Source organism: Miscanthus floridulus, chromosome 18, assembly GCF_019320115.1.
Source record: "Miscanthus floridulus cultivar M001 chromosome 18, ASM1932011v1, whole genome shotgun sequence".
NCBI classification, from domain to species: Eukaryota; Viridiplantae; Streptophyta; class Magnoliopsida; order Poales; family Poaceae; genus Miscanthus; species Miscanthus floridulus.
The window spans coordinates 104,444,037-104,458,691 of NC_089597.1; the positions used below are offsets into that span (position 1 = coordinate 104,444,037).

Sequence of the window (14,655 nt, forward strand, 5' to 3'; positions counted from 1 at the left end):
ACCAGTTGACCTTCTCTGTGATGACAGCCACGAGAGTTTTATTATCTTTTTATTATTCCGCTGTGATGTATAAGACTAAGTTTTATTATAACTCTGATGTATGAGACACCGTGATGGTACTTTATGTAATTTGTCAACTTGTGTGTGTGATTGATTCCTGGGCACACACGAGTTTTGTGCATTCAATTTTATCCTTAAAATTGGGTGTGACAGTTTCTTGTTTTCTTCTTTGAGCTTCTCATTCTCAAGGATCAACTCTTTGTCATGATCAAGAGTTTCTAGCACAATGGTGTTGTGACTTTTCATCTCTTCAAGATCTTTCGTGAGCTTCTCATTGTCACTCTTGAGCTTGACATACTCATCATAGTCATTGCACTCAACCACTTGCTTGCCTTTGCTAATAGATCCATGCTCAATGCTCTCGCCAATTAAATCATCACATGAGGTAGCTATATCAATCTTAACAACATGGTTAGTAGCATCATGTGGCTCATTAGGTAAGAATTCTTGAGCAATAACAAGTGTATCATGATTGATTTTAAGAGTAGTGTATTCATCTTTTAGCTTGTTGTGACTAGTGATAAGCTCATTGTGCACCCACTCAAGTTTATCATGTTTATCTTTAAGCTCTTTCTTAGAAGATTTGAGCTCCTTGAGTTTGGATGATATAGAATCATTTGTTTCTTTGAGCTCATCATTAGCTTTTTCCAATGTATCACACTTAGCTAAGAGTGAATCATTTTTAGCATCAAGTTTTTCATTTGTAGCTCTACTCTTTCTAATGATCTTAGTGTATTTTCTTAATATTTTGATAAGATCATCATATGTAGGTGAGTCATCATCGCTATCGCTATCATCATCACTAGCTTGCTCATCATCACTACTATCATCACTCTTTGTTACCTTGGGTTCACCCTTGGCCATAAGGCATAGGTGTGTAGAGGATGATGGCGATGGTGGCGGTGAGGATGCAAGATCAATAGCAATGGCGGCCACCTTCTCATTGTCACTATCATCATCGGATGATCCACTTGATGAATCAATGTCTGTGAGCCAATCACCGACAATGTAGGCCTTGCCACTCTTCTTCTTCTTGTAGAAGTCCCTCTTTTTGCCATCTCTCTTCTTGTATGGCTTGTTCTTTTTCTTTTCATCTTCATCGCTTGAATCATCTTTCTTGCCCTTGTTCTTGAACTTGTCTTTCTTGGGCTTTGTGCATTGATAAGCTAGGTGGCCAAGTTCGCCACAATTGTAGCAATCCATCTCGGAGATTGGCTTTCTTCTTGAGCTAGTGAAGAACTTCTTCTTGCCGTCAAACTTGATGCCACTCTTGTTTAGCCTTTTTAGCATCTTGGTGGTCTTCTTCACCATGAGAGCAAGGCTTTCTTCATCATCTTCATCACTTGAGCTCTCATACTCAAGTCTTGCTTTGCCCTTATCTTGGCTAGCTTTGAATGCTAAGTCCTTCTCTTTCTTCTTTGTAGAGGATGAGCCATCTTATGGCGTGATGTGCATGTACATTTCATGAGCATTGATCTTTCCCAAGATTTGTGTCGGTGTAGCGGCGGAAAGATCACCTTGATGTAGCACGGTCACAATGTGCCCATATTTGTCAATGGGGACGACACTCAAGATTTTTCTCACAACGTCGGATGGTGACATTTGAGTAAGTCCAAGCCCATTGACTTCCTCTACAAGAACATTTAAACGAGAATACATCTCATTAGCACTTTCTTTGGGAAACATCTCAAAAGAATTTAGCTTTTTAATTACAAGATGATAGCATTCCTCACGCTCACTCTTGGTTCCCTCATGGAGCGCACAAACGTCCGACCATAGTGCATGGGCGTCTTTGTGGTTCCTTACACGATTGAACACATCTTTGCAAAGGCCTCTAAAGATGGTGTTGCGATTCTTTGCATTCCATTTTTCATAGTTCACTTCATCGCTTTGAAGTTGTGCGGCATTCTTAGGTGTTGGGAACCCTTGAGAGGCGGCTCTAAGAATTCCAACGTCTAGAGCTTCTAGGTATGCCTCCATGCGAATTTTCCAATATGGAAAATCATCTCCCTCAAAGATAGGAGGAGGTCCATCCCCGTGAGACATCTTGCTCTAAGCGATTAAGCTTAAAAACATGAGCACGAGGCTCTGATACCAATTGAAAGGATCAAGATGCCCAAGAGGGGAGGTGAATTAGGCTAATTCTAAATTCTCTTGCAATAATCAAATCCTATGGATAGCCCAATTAACCCCTTGTGCCTTGAAAAGTGTTTCTATCAAACTAATGCACAATGAACTCGCAACCTATATTCCAAACTTACTCTAGCAAGCAATTCTATGGATGTAAAACAAGTATTGAATTGCTCAAAGTAAATACTCAAAGTAAATGCTCAAAGTAAATAGAGAGAGAAAGGAACGCGGCGATGTTTTGCCGAGGTATCAAAGAGTCGCCACTCCCCACTAGTCCTCGTTGGATCACCCGCACAAGGGTGTAGCTCCCCCTTGATCCGCGCAAGGATCAAGTGCTCTCTACGGGTTGATTCTTCGACACTTCGTCATGGCGAATCACCCAAAGCCGCTCACAACTTGAGTTGGGTCACCCACAAGCTCCGCCGGGTGATCACCAAACTCCCAATCACCACCAAGCCATCTAGGTGATGGCGATCACCAAGAGTAACAAGCACGAACTCTCACTTGACCACGCGAAGCCTAATAAGAAGATGGATGCACACTTTGCTACTCTTGATTTGCTAGTGAGGCTACTCTCTTGGATTCTCAAATCACAAACACCTCACTAGGACCTTGCTCTTCTTGACACTCACAAACGTGTTTCTCAGCTGTTGGAATGAGCAAAAGTAACTCCACACACGAGTAGAGCTTCTATTTATAAGGCAGCCTGAAAAACGAACCGTTATGAGCTTCTGTGGGGTGATCGGACGCTCCGGTCGTGTTGACCGGATGCTCCGGTCAGTTCAACCCGTGAACCAGTAGTAATGTGTTGACCGAACGCTGGCAGGGTTCGGTCAGCACTGACCGAACGCGTCCGGTCGCATAAAACCCTTACTGGAACCTTACTGGACTCGACCGGGTGCTGAACCCTTAGGGTCCGGTCAGTATTGACCGGACGCGTCCGGTCACACTTTCTCAAGTCTGGACCCTTACTGGAGTCGACCGGACGCTGGCCCTCAGCGTCCGGTCACATTGACCTTCCAGCGTTCGGTCACACCAGACTTGTTCTCCTTGGTCAAATGAACTGACCGGACCCTGCGGCCAGCGTCCGGTCAGTATTTGACCCTCCATTCACTTCCAACTCTTGATCATATATGAATGAAGTTTGCTCCAAAGGATCTTAGGCATTCATAGGAGCTACCTAGAGCTAGTTTTAACAAGTGTGTACCACACCTAATTCACTAGACTCAACTAGGTCAAGCTACCCGTTCATACCCCCCTTAATAGTACGGCCAAAGGAAAAACAAAGTCCTAAACTACTCTAAGTGTCTCTCCAACTACAATCGACACTTAGAACTAGTCATCCTTAACCTTGTCATCAATCCTTTGAAAACCAAAACGATTTCCATCGTAGGGGCATGACAACCTTGATTGCCCAATCGATCTCCATTACCATGACCTAACTTAATTGCCTCTACAAAACACACGTTAGTCATAGTAATCTTGTATTGACATTAATCACCGAAATCCAACAAGGGGCCTAGATGCTTTCAACCATGCAGAAGTAAGAATGAAGTACGACCTTGATCGTGCGAAGTGGGATAGCTCAAACCGCAAGTGTTTGATGGTGATTAAGGGCTCCATTGAGGATCCAATAAGGGGTTCAATCCCAGAATGTACCACCGCCACTGAGTATCTCAAGAAGATGGAGAGTCAGTTCACTGGCGCTTCAAAGGCTTATACAAGCACTCTTATTAAGAAGTTAGTCAATGAGAAATACTCTGGTGGAGGGATTAGAGAGCACATATTGAAGATGAGCAACACAACATCTAAGCTCAAGCCAATGGACTTAGGGCTCAAGTATGAGTTCCTAATTCATTTGGTTTTTGCATCTTTGCCCAAAGAGTATGAGACTTTTGTTGTTAACTACAACTTACAGCCAGATAAGTGAGACATTGAGAAGCTCATTGCCATGTGTGTGCAAGAAGAGGAGAGGCTTAAGAGCTCACATGGTGACTCAGCCAACCATGTGAAGGAAAATAAAAAGAAGAATTTTAACAACAAGAACGCTAAACCACAAGAGAAACCTCAGTGGGACAATAGCTCCTCCTCTAAGCAACAAGGAAAGGCCCCTCAGAAAGATCACCATCAGAAATTCAACTATGTTCAAGTGGACAAGAACACCTGCAGATGGTGCCACAAGACTGGACACTACTAGAAAGATTGTCCAGAGTTCCTAAAGCACCTGATCAGAAAAGGTGAGGATATTGTTACATTTGTAGATGAGTCCTTGTATTTAAGTTATGCAAAATCTACTTGGTGGATTGATTCAGGTGCAACTATTTATGTTACAAATTCATTACAGGGATTCCATACGAGGAGGACCCTGCAAAGAGGAAAAAGACACATTAAGGTGGCAAATGGAGTCAAAGCATAAGTAGAAGCCATTGGAGAACTCCCATTAGAATTAAATGATGGCTTTGTACTTAAGCTTTCAAATATCCTTTATGTACCTTCTTTGTGTAGAAACTTAATAAGTGTCTCACGTTAGACGATGATGGATATAATTGCCATTTTGGTAATGGCCAATGTAAGATTGTGTTTAATAATAAGTGTGTTAGTCTTGCATGGCACAACCAAAAATGTTTTGTCGTAAAACGAAAAGAACGTATGGGATGCCGCCTGAAGAAATCGATTTATGGCTTAAAACAAGCCTCTAGATAGTGGTATTTACTTACTCGCTAGTAGTGATGTTGATCTACTACTAAAGACGAAGAAGTTTTTATCCTTAAATTTTGATATGAAAGATCTCGGTGAAGTTTCGTTTGTTTTCGGAATAGAGATTCACCGAGATAGAAGAAAGGGGGTTTTAGGATTATCACAAAAGGCATACTTAGAAAAGGTTCTAAAGAAATACAGTATGCATGCATGTAAACCTTCACTGCTCCTATAGCCAAGTGCAATAGTTTTGGGGAATTGCAATGTCCTAGGAACCAATATGGGATCGATCGAATAAAAGTGGTTCTATATGCTTCAGCTGTAGAAAGCTTGCAGTATGCTCACACGCCCTGACTTAGCTTTTGTTACTGGGATACTTGGCAGATATCAGAGTAATCTAGGAATGGAACACTAAAGAATGGTAAAGAAAGCTTTGCGTTATTTGCAAGGCACAAAAGGTCTCATGCTAATGTACAGAAGATCTGATTCCCTACATATAGAAGGGTATTCAGATTCAGATTTTGCGGGAGATGTAGATGATAGAAAATCCACATCAGGTTATGTATTTACTCTCGTAGGAGAGCTATATCGTGGAAAAGCTCCAAGCAAACCGTCACTGCATCGTCCACGATGTATGCCAAGTTTGTAGCATGTTATGAGGCCACAGGGTAGGTGAACTGGCTAAAGAAATTTATGCTCGGGTTGAAAGTGGTCGATGACATTCATAAGCCACTCAAGTTGTACTGCGACAATGAGCCAGCCATATGTTATGCTCACAACAATAAGTCAAGTTGTGCTGCCAAACACATTGACATAAAGTTTTATGTTGTGAAAGACAAAGTCCGGGATCATTCTATTAGTCTCGAGCATATAAGTACAAAGAAAATGCTTGCAGATCCGCTTACAAAAGGCTTACCGTCCAATGTGTTTAGAGAACACTTTGCCGGCATGGGTTTATGGGCTATGATTCCTGGACAATAAGGGCCTAGTTGAGAATCTGTTTCAAAACAGAGAGGTGTATTGTAGCTGTTAATTTAATGGTACTAATTGTTGTGACGAGGCATGCTCTGTGCACTAATCTATGATGGAATGGGAAAAAATAAAGTATTTTAAGTTCAAGTTGAAAAATGAGATCAAGGGGGAGAATGTTAGGTTGATCTCCTCCTGACTCGGTCCAACGACTGAGTCGGGCCTTGATCCGTGCCCTGATCGGGGGTGTCCAACCGAACCATGGTTGGTGAGCCCCCGTCGCATAGCGTCATATAAAAGGAGGTGGGGGCCGGGGCACTCGGTACGAGGTTCACTGTGCCGCCACAAACCCCACCGACACAACCCTAATCCGATCTAGAGAGGGGGCGCTGCCAACGACGGGAAGACTCACCGCCACCTTTGCACCACGCCCGTCGTCTACACCGTCACCGGGACGCCAGTGCCTCATCGCCACCTACACTGACGCCATGGCGAGTTCCTCCGCCAGGCCCACCGACGGCATGTGCCTCTACCTCTCTCCCCTTCTCTCTCTCTAGTTCTCTTTCTAGTCGATCTAGGTTGTTTTATCCCGAATAGAAGCATGTACATCCACTGATGTACACCTAGTCGATCCACTAAGCCTAACAACCTCTGGCTTGCTTCTGAGATCTTGGGTGGAATGGAATAATGGTGAATGATGCAGAGAGGGGGAGGTATATATAGAAACCGCTTCCTGCTTCCTGCTTCCTGCTTCCTGCTTCCTGCTTTGCCGAGTTACCTGCTGCCTGCCTCCAGGCTATTAGGTGAGATCGTCAGGTCAGGTGTGCCGTGGCGGTGGACCGTGGTGATGGCGCTGCGGGTGGGTCATGATGGGAGATGGGTGTTTCGCTGTGGACTGTGGACTGTGGTGGTAGCCAGCTGCCGCGTGCGCACGGTGCACGGGAGAGGATTAGGCTGTGTTTAGTTTGGTGAAATTTGGGAATTTGGCTACTGTAGTACTTTCGTTTTTATTTGACAATTAGTATTCAATCATGGACTAATTAGGCTCAAAACGTTCGTCTCGCGATTTCCAACCAAACTATGCAATTAGTTTTTTTTTCGTCTACATTTAATGCTCCATGCACGTATCGCAAGATTCGATGTGACGGTTACTGTAGCACTTTTTTGGAAAAGTTTTTGGAACTAAAAAAAGACCTTAGAGGAAGGGCGGGTGCAGATTGGCAGGAGGGTCAGCCGCCACCGGGTTTGGACGCGTGGTGAAACCGCTAGCTGGTTTTGCCTCTCAGAGTGTAGTAGAAGTATACTCCACTATGATAATACAATATTAGTAGTAAAATATGGTACTATGGCACGGCCGTACGGGTACCCGTTTGACTAAGAATACGCAGAGAGATACTATCTCTATCCTAAGAATATTGCAATTTTGACTATGGACCGAACAAAACTACTTATTCATAGTTGTATATTCTTTAGGACGAGCGTGGGACATGTAGGCCTCGTTCGCGTGTCTTTAAATCTGGTTTGATCCGTTTTTTTTTCCATTCGGAACAGTGTTTTCTCTCACAAATTCCTACAGATTCCTACAAATTTCTCCAAGCGAACGGGGCTGTAGAATTTACTAATTTATTTCTAAATTTCCAAATATAAAAATCCTTTGTCGTTAAAAGTATTTGTAATGATGGTACAACAAGAAATTTGTATTATCATCCGTCTACATATATGTATAGCTTTTACATATTAACGATCAACAAAGGTTGAAAGGAAACTCTGCTAGTGCTCGATCAACCATGTTGAAATTTGGCTGAAAATGGCTGAAAAACACTGTTCTGACTGAAATATTGTGAGAGAAAAACACTGTTCTGGCTGAAAAAAGAAGCGGACCTACGGATGATCTATGGGTTTAGGCTTTAGACTTTGGACGGATGCTACGCTGCCGATTTATTTTGCGGTAAGTGAGATGCGGATATTCAACCATGCTGCCAACGGGTACATATACATAGTGGATGCATAAGAGCAAGTATAACAATAGGCTGTAAGTCGACTAAATGCTGAGGTGGATGAGAGAGCGGAGAAGCGGGCTGTAAGCTTGGGCACAAGAATCAAGAAAGTCTGTGAGAGAGACAAGTGGGCCATGTATTAACTGTAAAGAGCTAACTACTATATAAGTGGGCTAAGAGAAGACTGCAAGGAACCTTATAGCCAACGAGCCAGCTGTATTATTAGCCTTGCTCTGAGAATGGAAAATAAGCAGTGCGTGCATGGCAAGAGCGCATTCATTGAACCTACCCGGCCGGCCGGGTGTCCACTCCAGCCGAGCTAGTATACTTTGTACACAGCGCTCCTACTCCTAGTAGTGGGACTCTTGATCGGACGGACGAGATCGACGTGGGTCGATCGAAGACTATACCTCTTGACCCCTGACTCGTGTATAGAGCGGCGAGGTAGGTCTCGCTCCGTCGGCGGCGGATGGATGAACTCAGTGGCGGAGCCAGCGATTATCCTTACGGGGGCCGGCCATCAGGAATTATACATAGGGGGCCGGTCAAAAAAGCCAACATGTAAAAACTAGGTGTAACTCAACTCGTTAGCTTCCTTGTGATGACTATCGGAATTAATTCACTGACTTGAACGGGTGCTCGCAATTTCTTATATGTATTCTAGGATCTAAGACGTTATTTTTTCAGTGGTAAGTTATATGCCCGTTAACAGCAAGACATATATGATGACTTTGTAAATCTTGAGTACCGACTCGGTCTTTTTCATTGCGATAATTTTATTATCTAGTTGTGTTTTGTATGATTATATTATCTAGAAGATATTAATAGGTATATATGACAAGAATTTTATATAATCTCTCTCTTAATATAAATAAAAAATATTAAATTATACTACTATTTTTTTTTTGTTGTTGTGAAATATTGGGGGGGGGGGGGGGCATGGCCCCTGCCAGCCCCCCCTTGGCTGCGCCAGTGGATGAACTGGCTGGCACTGGCGCTTGCCGGCAGCAGAGCGGCGGCATGCAGATGCAGCTGGTGTGGCCTGCGTTTCCGAGTCGCTGCGCGCATCCCGCATTCAATACGGCCGCAGACGCGGGGATGAGTCAGCGACGCGCGCGGGGACCCGTCGCCGAACGAGTAGCTGGAATACAGCAGCAGCAATTCCTCCCCGCAGGCCTGTTTATAGTTCCAGGCTGTGAGAGATGATCTGATGCACACCAGAACGATCGATCTGGTTGCCGGCCGATTCCCTCTTCGTTTTCTCTCAGTGTAGCTGGATCCGGATGGATGGCTTCAAATCATAATTAAACACGTTCGTCGTCGGGTGCCGTATAGTAATATATCTTTGCGGACCTGGTGACAAGGTTAGCTGTGAGCTGAGCGATGCACACGCGGTCGCCGTCGCACCAGAAACACGCAAGTAAGCAGCAGAGAGCTACTCTTGCGGCGGGCTCACAACAAAAAGGATCGGAGCGTCAAAATCACACGACTCGCGGCGCGGCGCACCGGCTGACGGGCTGATGAACCGTAGACACGTAGGTGCCGTTTGGATAGTGGCAAATGTGGGGTGGGACAGGGAAATGAGGGAGGAAAATATCCTATCTATTGTTTGGATTTTTGGAATGGAGATAGGCACCATGTTCGTTTGATCGTATCATCCATGCTTATCAGTTATGATACAGTGTTTTTCTCTCCCAACGAAACAGCGACAACCGATTTATAAGACACAGAAACGATCAAGCGAACGGGTTGAGGAATAGGGAAATGATGTGTCTTTTCCCTAACCTCCAAACCGAATGGAGGGGTGGGTTATGGCTGGGTTATGACCGAGGCTGGGCCGCGCAGGCCGTCGGAGCCCGCGTCGCTTCGCCGCGTAGGCCGCCAAGGAGCCAGCGTCGTCTCGTGCTGTCGACCAAGCCCTTGTTTAGTTCTCAAATTCTCAACTTTGGCACTATGCAAAAAGAAGATTATCCGTCACATCAAACTTGCGGTACATGTATGGAGTACTAAATGTAGACGAAATCAAAAACTAATTGCACAGTTTGCTTTAACTTTGCGAGACGAATCTTTTAAGCCTAATTAGTCAATGTTTGGACAATAATTCATAAATACAAACAAAATGCTACCGTGAAAAATCTTTTACTGTCCAAAGTTTGGACATCTAAATTCTGGCCAGCTAAACGCGCCCCAAGGATGCACGTTGCTTTGCCTCGCAGGCCGCCGGAGCCCGCGTCGCATCGTTTTGGCAATCGAGGCTGCACGTTTCTTCACCGCGCACACGTCAGGTTCTCCGCTACAGCTACCCCGGCGGCGGCGGGACCTTGCTGCTCACTTGCGTGGCCTGCTGTGTGAGATCGGAGCTGGCTGAGGCTAGCAGAGAGAAGATTGCAGACGAAAGGACGAGAAGGTGCTGACGGAAGGAAGGCTTGTGGAGATTTTTTTTTTTTTGGGACTGACTATATAACTGTTGACAGATTTGTCACTGCAAAATCTGTTAAATTTTTGACAAACCAAAAGCTGACATATCTGCCCAGAAAAACTGACATACGCTACAAAGCCAAATCTGTCATATTTGCATAACAGGGTTCAAATACCCAAAGACAAAGAACTAAAACCCGTTAACAAATCACTCTTTCCATCGATACATTAGTGTGCACACTGACTCTTTCAAACTATCGGTATTTATCCTCCATGAACGAATAGTAGTCCATGCAGATACAGCAGCCACTAACACAGGAGGCCTAGTGCTCTGAAATATCTTATTCTTTGATGTTTCTATTTGCAATGCACTGAATTGCTTTCTTAATCCTTGTGACATCTCAGGATGAGTTGAACCTTTCAGCAAATGTGCGTGCTGCTGTGCAGAAGCACTCTGCACTGTCCAGCTGGTCATCTGTTGCTGTCAATACGCAAGTTCTGGAGTCTCTGGTGAACCCCACTAAGGGCATTTCAGCATTGATGTCTGCCAGAGGAACTGAGGGTGTGTTTAGTTGGAGAGGTAAAAATTTTTAGATGTTACATTGGATGTGTCGAAAGGGGGGGGTTGGATACTAATAAAAAAACAAATTACAGAACCCATCAGGATACTGCGAGACGAATCTAATGATACTAATTAATCGGTTATTAGCACATGTGGGTTACTGTAGCACTTACGGCTTTTCATAGACTAATTAGGCTTAAAAGATTCGTCTCGCGATTTTACCGAGAACTATGCAATTAGTTTTTTTCGTCTACATTTAGTACTCCATGCATGTGTCCAAACATGCTCTTTTACTGTAGGAGGCAAAAAAAATTTTGGAAACTAAACGGGGCCTGAGCACAAGACTGAGAAACCAACGACTGCAGGAGTACCAGCCTCACGCTTTCCTGAAGAACTCAACTGTCAGAGATCAGTTTCAAAACAAGAACACATGGATCAGCTTCTGAAGGCCTTGCGGTCATCGCGAATGGCCTCCCAGGAGCCTCAACAGCTGTACCTTCCAGGCAGAATCATGCACATGGTTGAGCTTCCAGCACCAGAAAGGAACGAGCATTGGCGAGCAATGCCACCAGAATGAGGTAGTTGCCATCTCTGAGACCCCTCGCAGCATGTATGGCAAGATCCGACAAGTTCTCACCTGCAGAGATTCCAACCAATTTCGGTCATCTTAGAAAAACTGGATGCACCTCCTTCCAACATTAGCTTGGAAAAATACAGTAACAAGTAAATGGAAAAAAAAATACATTTCAACCAGGTTTTGGATGAATCACATCCCAGATGGCTTTCAAGAGATAACTCTATTTCAGCTAAATCAGTTGGGCCAACAAATGTGATGACAGCCAAAACAATCAAGTGCCTACAAAAGATCAATTTAGATTCACTTCACTGAAAATGCAGATAAAGATTGGAAGTCCAAACATAAAATGCGGAGTGCTAAACTCAAATGAACCATCAAATGATCAACAACTAAAAATCAATGAAACCCCAAAAGAACAAAACAAACAATTGCATAGGATCAGCAAAGCTAATAACTAAATATCACCACCTACAAAAAATAGCATAGGCACTCCTAGAACTTTGTTGAAGAAAAAACAAAAGCATAGTTTTTCCTCTACTCATCGGACCAAGCACCAAGAAAACAACAACAAAATCAAAAAGATGCCACGAGCAGTCATACACCACGAGGGAAAAATAGCATGAAAAACTAGCGAAACATGAACACAAAAAGGCTAAAACAAACATCTAATATCAGACATGCTACAAACTTGAGAAAAATCATCTACTCTTACACATTTAGAATTAAATGACATTAGATTATCATAATAATAATTTTCTCAAATCAACCTAGGGAAAATATAGAAAACGACAACACTTTAAAAACAGTGATACCTGCAATCCCTACATATCAAAAGGCACTCAGATGGAATGCCATCCAAACAAACAGAAGCGAAGTCATGCAACACACACATCCAATGCCTCAACGACAGCAACAGAGCAGTCCACACATTGAAGATGTCAGCAACAACACACACTGAAGATGTCAGCAACAACACACACCGAAGAAAAACACAACTCATATAACCTGCAAGGAACGACCAAAATCCTCACACTTGCAAGCAATCATCACATATAAAACGCAAAATAAATAGACCATCACAGCTATGAAAATTACATCTAAAAAAAGTCAACTCCACATTCTAATGCTCCCTCACAAAATCAAGTAATCACCACATCAATAACTGAACCAAGCAATATACGTCAAAACATCAATAGACATCCCAGAAACAACCTAAAGAACATACCTGAACATAAATCTGTACGCCAATTGGCCTTGAGTATCTCAACCAGCAACCACCCAGCAGCAGCGACAGCTTTCAACTACTGCATCAGCAGCAAAAAAGCAACTTCAAGAAAAGAATAGGTGCAACATACATAGCCAAAGTTCTCGCCTTGATTGCCTAATCGAAACGATTTCAAAAAAGAATAGGATACCTCTTCATCCTTGCTGATAGGTGTAAGAGCAATTATCACTACATGGCCATCCTTGTCTTGTAGTGGTATTCCAACAGCTCAAATCTGCCTTGCTAACGGCAAAATGGCATGACAAATGAACTGGTCCACTCAAACAAAAATGCACGCACTCACCTCATCTCTCTTAAATGCTTTAGCATTTGGACAGCATGAGTGGTTCATGCATCTCTGCAAAAAGGAAAAGAACGTCGTTCCTGCCCGCGAGAAATCACCAGGGACAATAACTTATGCTAATAAGCAAACATAGGCAAAAAAAATAATGTCAAAGAAACTTATAGACATTCAACAAGTCTGTGAACTACTGAAAAGGATACAAGGTGCACACTCAGGATCAAATATTGCATCCTTGAGAAGCTGCAGTGACTACAAAGCATAGAGCTTAACTAGACCTTGGTCATAAAACATAGAAAATATATAAGATTCTATGATGCCATTGTTCCTAAACTCCTGTCTCAATCTACTTGCCAGTCACCTTATGTGGATTCAGTTCAGTCAGTAATAATGCTCCCTTCAGCATGCCCGGGCCAAGGAACAACAAAATTATCTAATCATGAACTACAACAACAATTAGTGATTCACTAAAAGCACCCAGGGATTGTCGAACAACTTGACACCCATGAGAGGTGACAAAGTCACTACAATAATAAAAACACATAGATTAAGTCATACAAAAGACCAGCTACACAATAAATTGCCCAAAATCATGATAACCATCCTCAGAGTCTGAGAATGCAAATGAAAATCAACTAATAAATGACAAATTCTACTTGAAGCAGAGCAACTTATATATTGTTTATTCCACCACAACGAACAGGAAAACATCTTGGGTGGTTCAACTAGAGCTCTTAATTACAGCATGGCTCACATGGACATGGAAGAGAACCGGAAAAAAAAACCCACACCCAAACACACATACAAAGAAAAAGACACACACACACACACATAGAGAGAGAGAGAGAGTGCAGCTACCAAACACAGCAAACTCAAAAGGCAAAATGCAACTAAACTAAATAAACAATCACACCTCAAAATCACACTCACACTAACAGAGAGAGAACAAATACTCCTGCTCCTACAGTCACAGACAGACACAGACAGACAGGAGAACAAATAATCTCAAGGGCCTCAAGAGGCATGGTAGCAGAAAAAAGAGACTCCAACCTGAAACTTGACTGGGAAAAGCGGGAAGATATCGTATATCTGTATTTCACCAAAGTATAAAATCAATAAGACGAAGGCACAAACACATAAACACACAGAAAGAGATACACAGACAAAAAGAAAGATCAGCCCCAAAAACATATGCAGCCACGCACACAGACGCACTCACACTCTCACCAAATCTAGCTCCCACCCACACACAAAGACACACACAAAAAGCTACCAAAAAAAGTACACAAGCACATTTATAACCGAACAACTCAAATATAAAAACACACCCAATAAACAATAACAACCACACCCACAGCCACAAAACACACACACACAGAGACACACACACAAACAGAGGGAGAGAGACAAAGATGGGAACACACACAAAGACACACACAGAGATAGAGGGAGAGACACACACAAAAACCCACACACAAAGACAAAGACAAACAAAAACAGCTGTCGAAGACAACTTTTTTTATTTTTAACACTTTTTGTAAACTAATTTTAAATCTAACATTGTTTTTTTTTCAAAACTAACACTTTTGGTCGCGCCTATTACCATGGCGCGGCGAAACGCCTATGCCGCGCCATGCATGGTGGCGTGGCGGGAGGCTAACGCGGCGACAACCGGGGCTG

General features: G+C 43.2%; 1 pseudogene; it reads left to right on the plus strand.

The window, feature by feature from the left end:
• Positions 1-4,581, plus strand: part of LOC136521119 (uncharacterized) — a 31,669-nt pseudogene extending 27,088 nt beyond the window's left edge.
• The last annotated feature ends 10,074 nt before the right edge of the window (positions 4,582-14,655 follow it).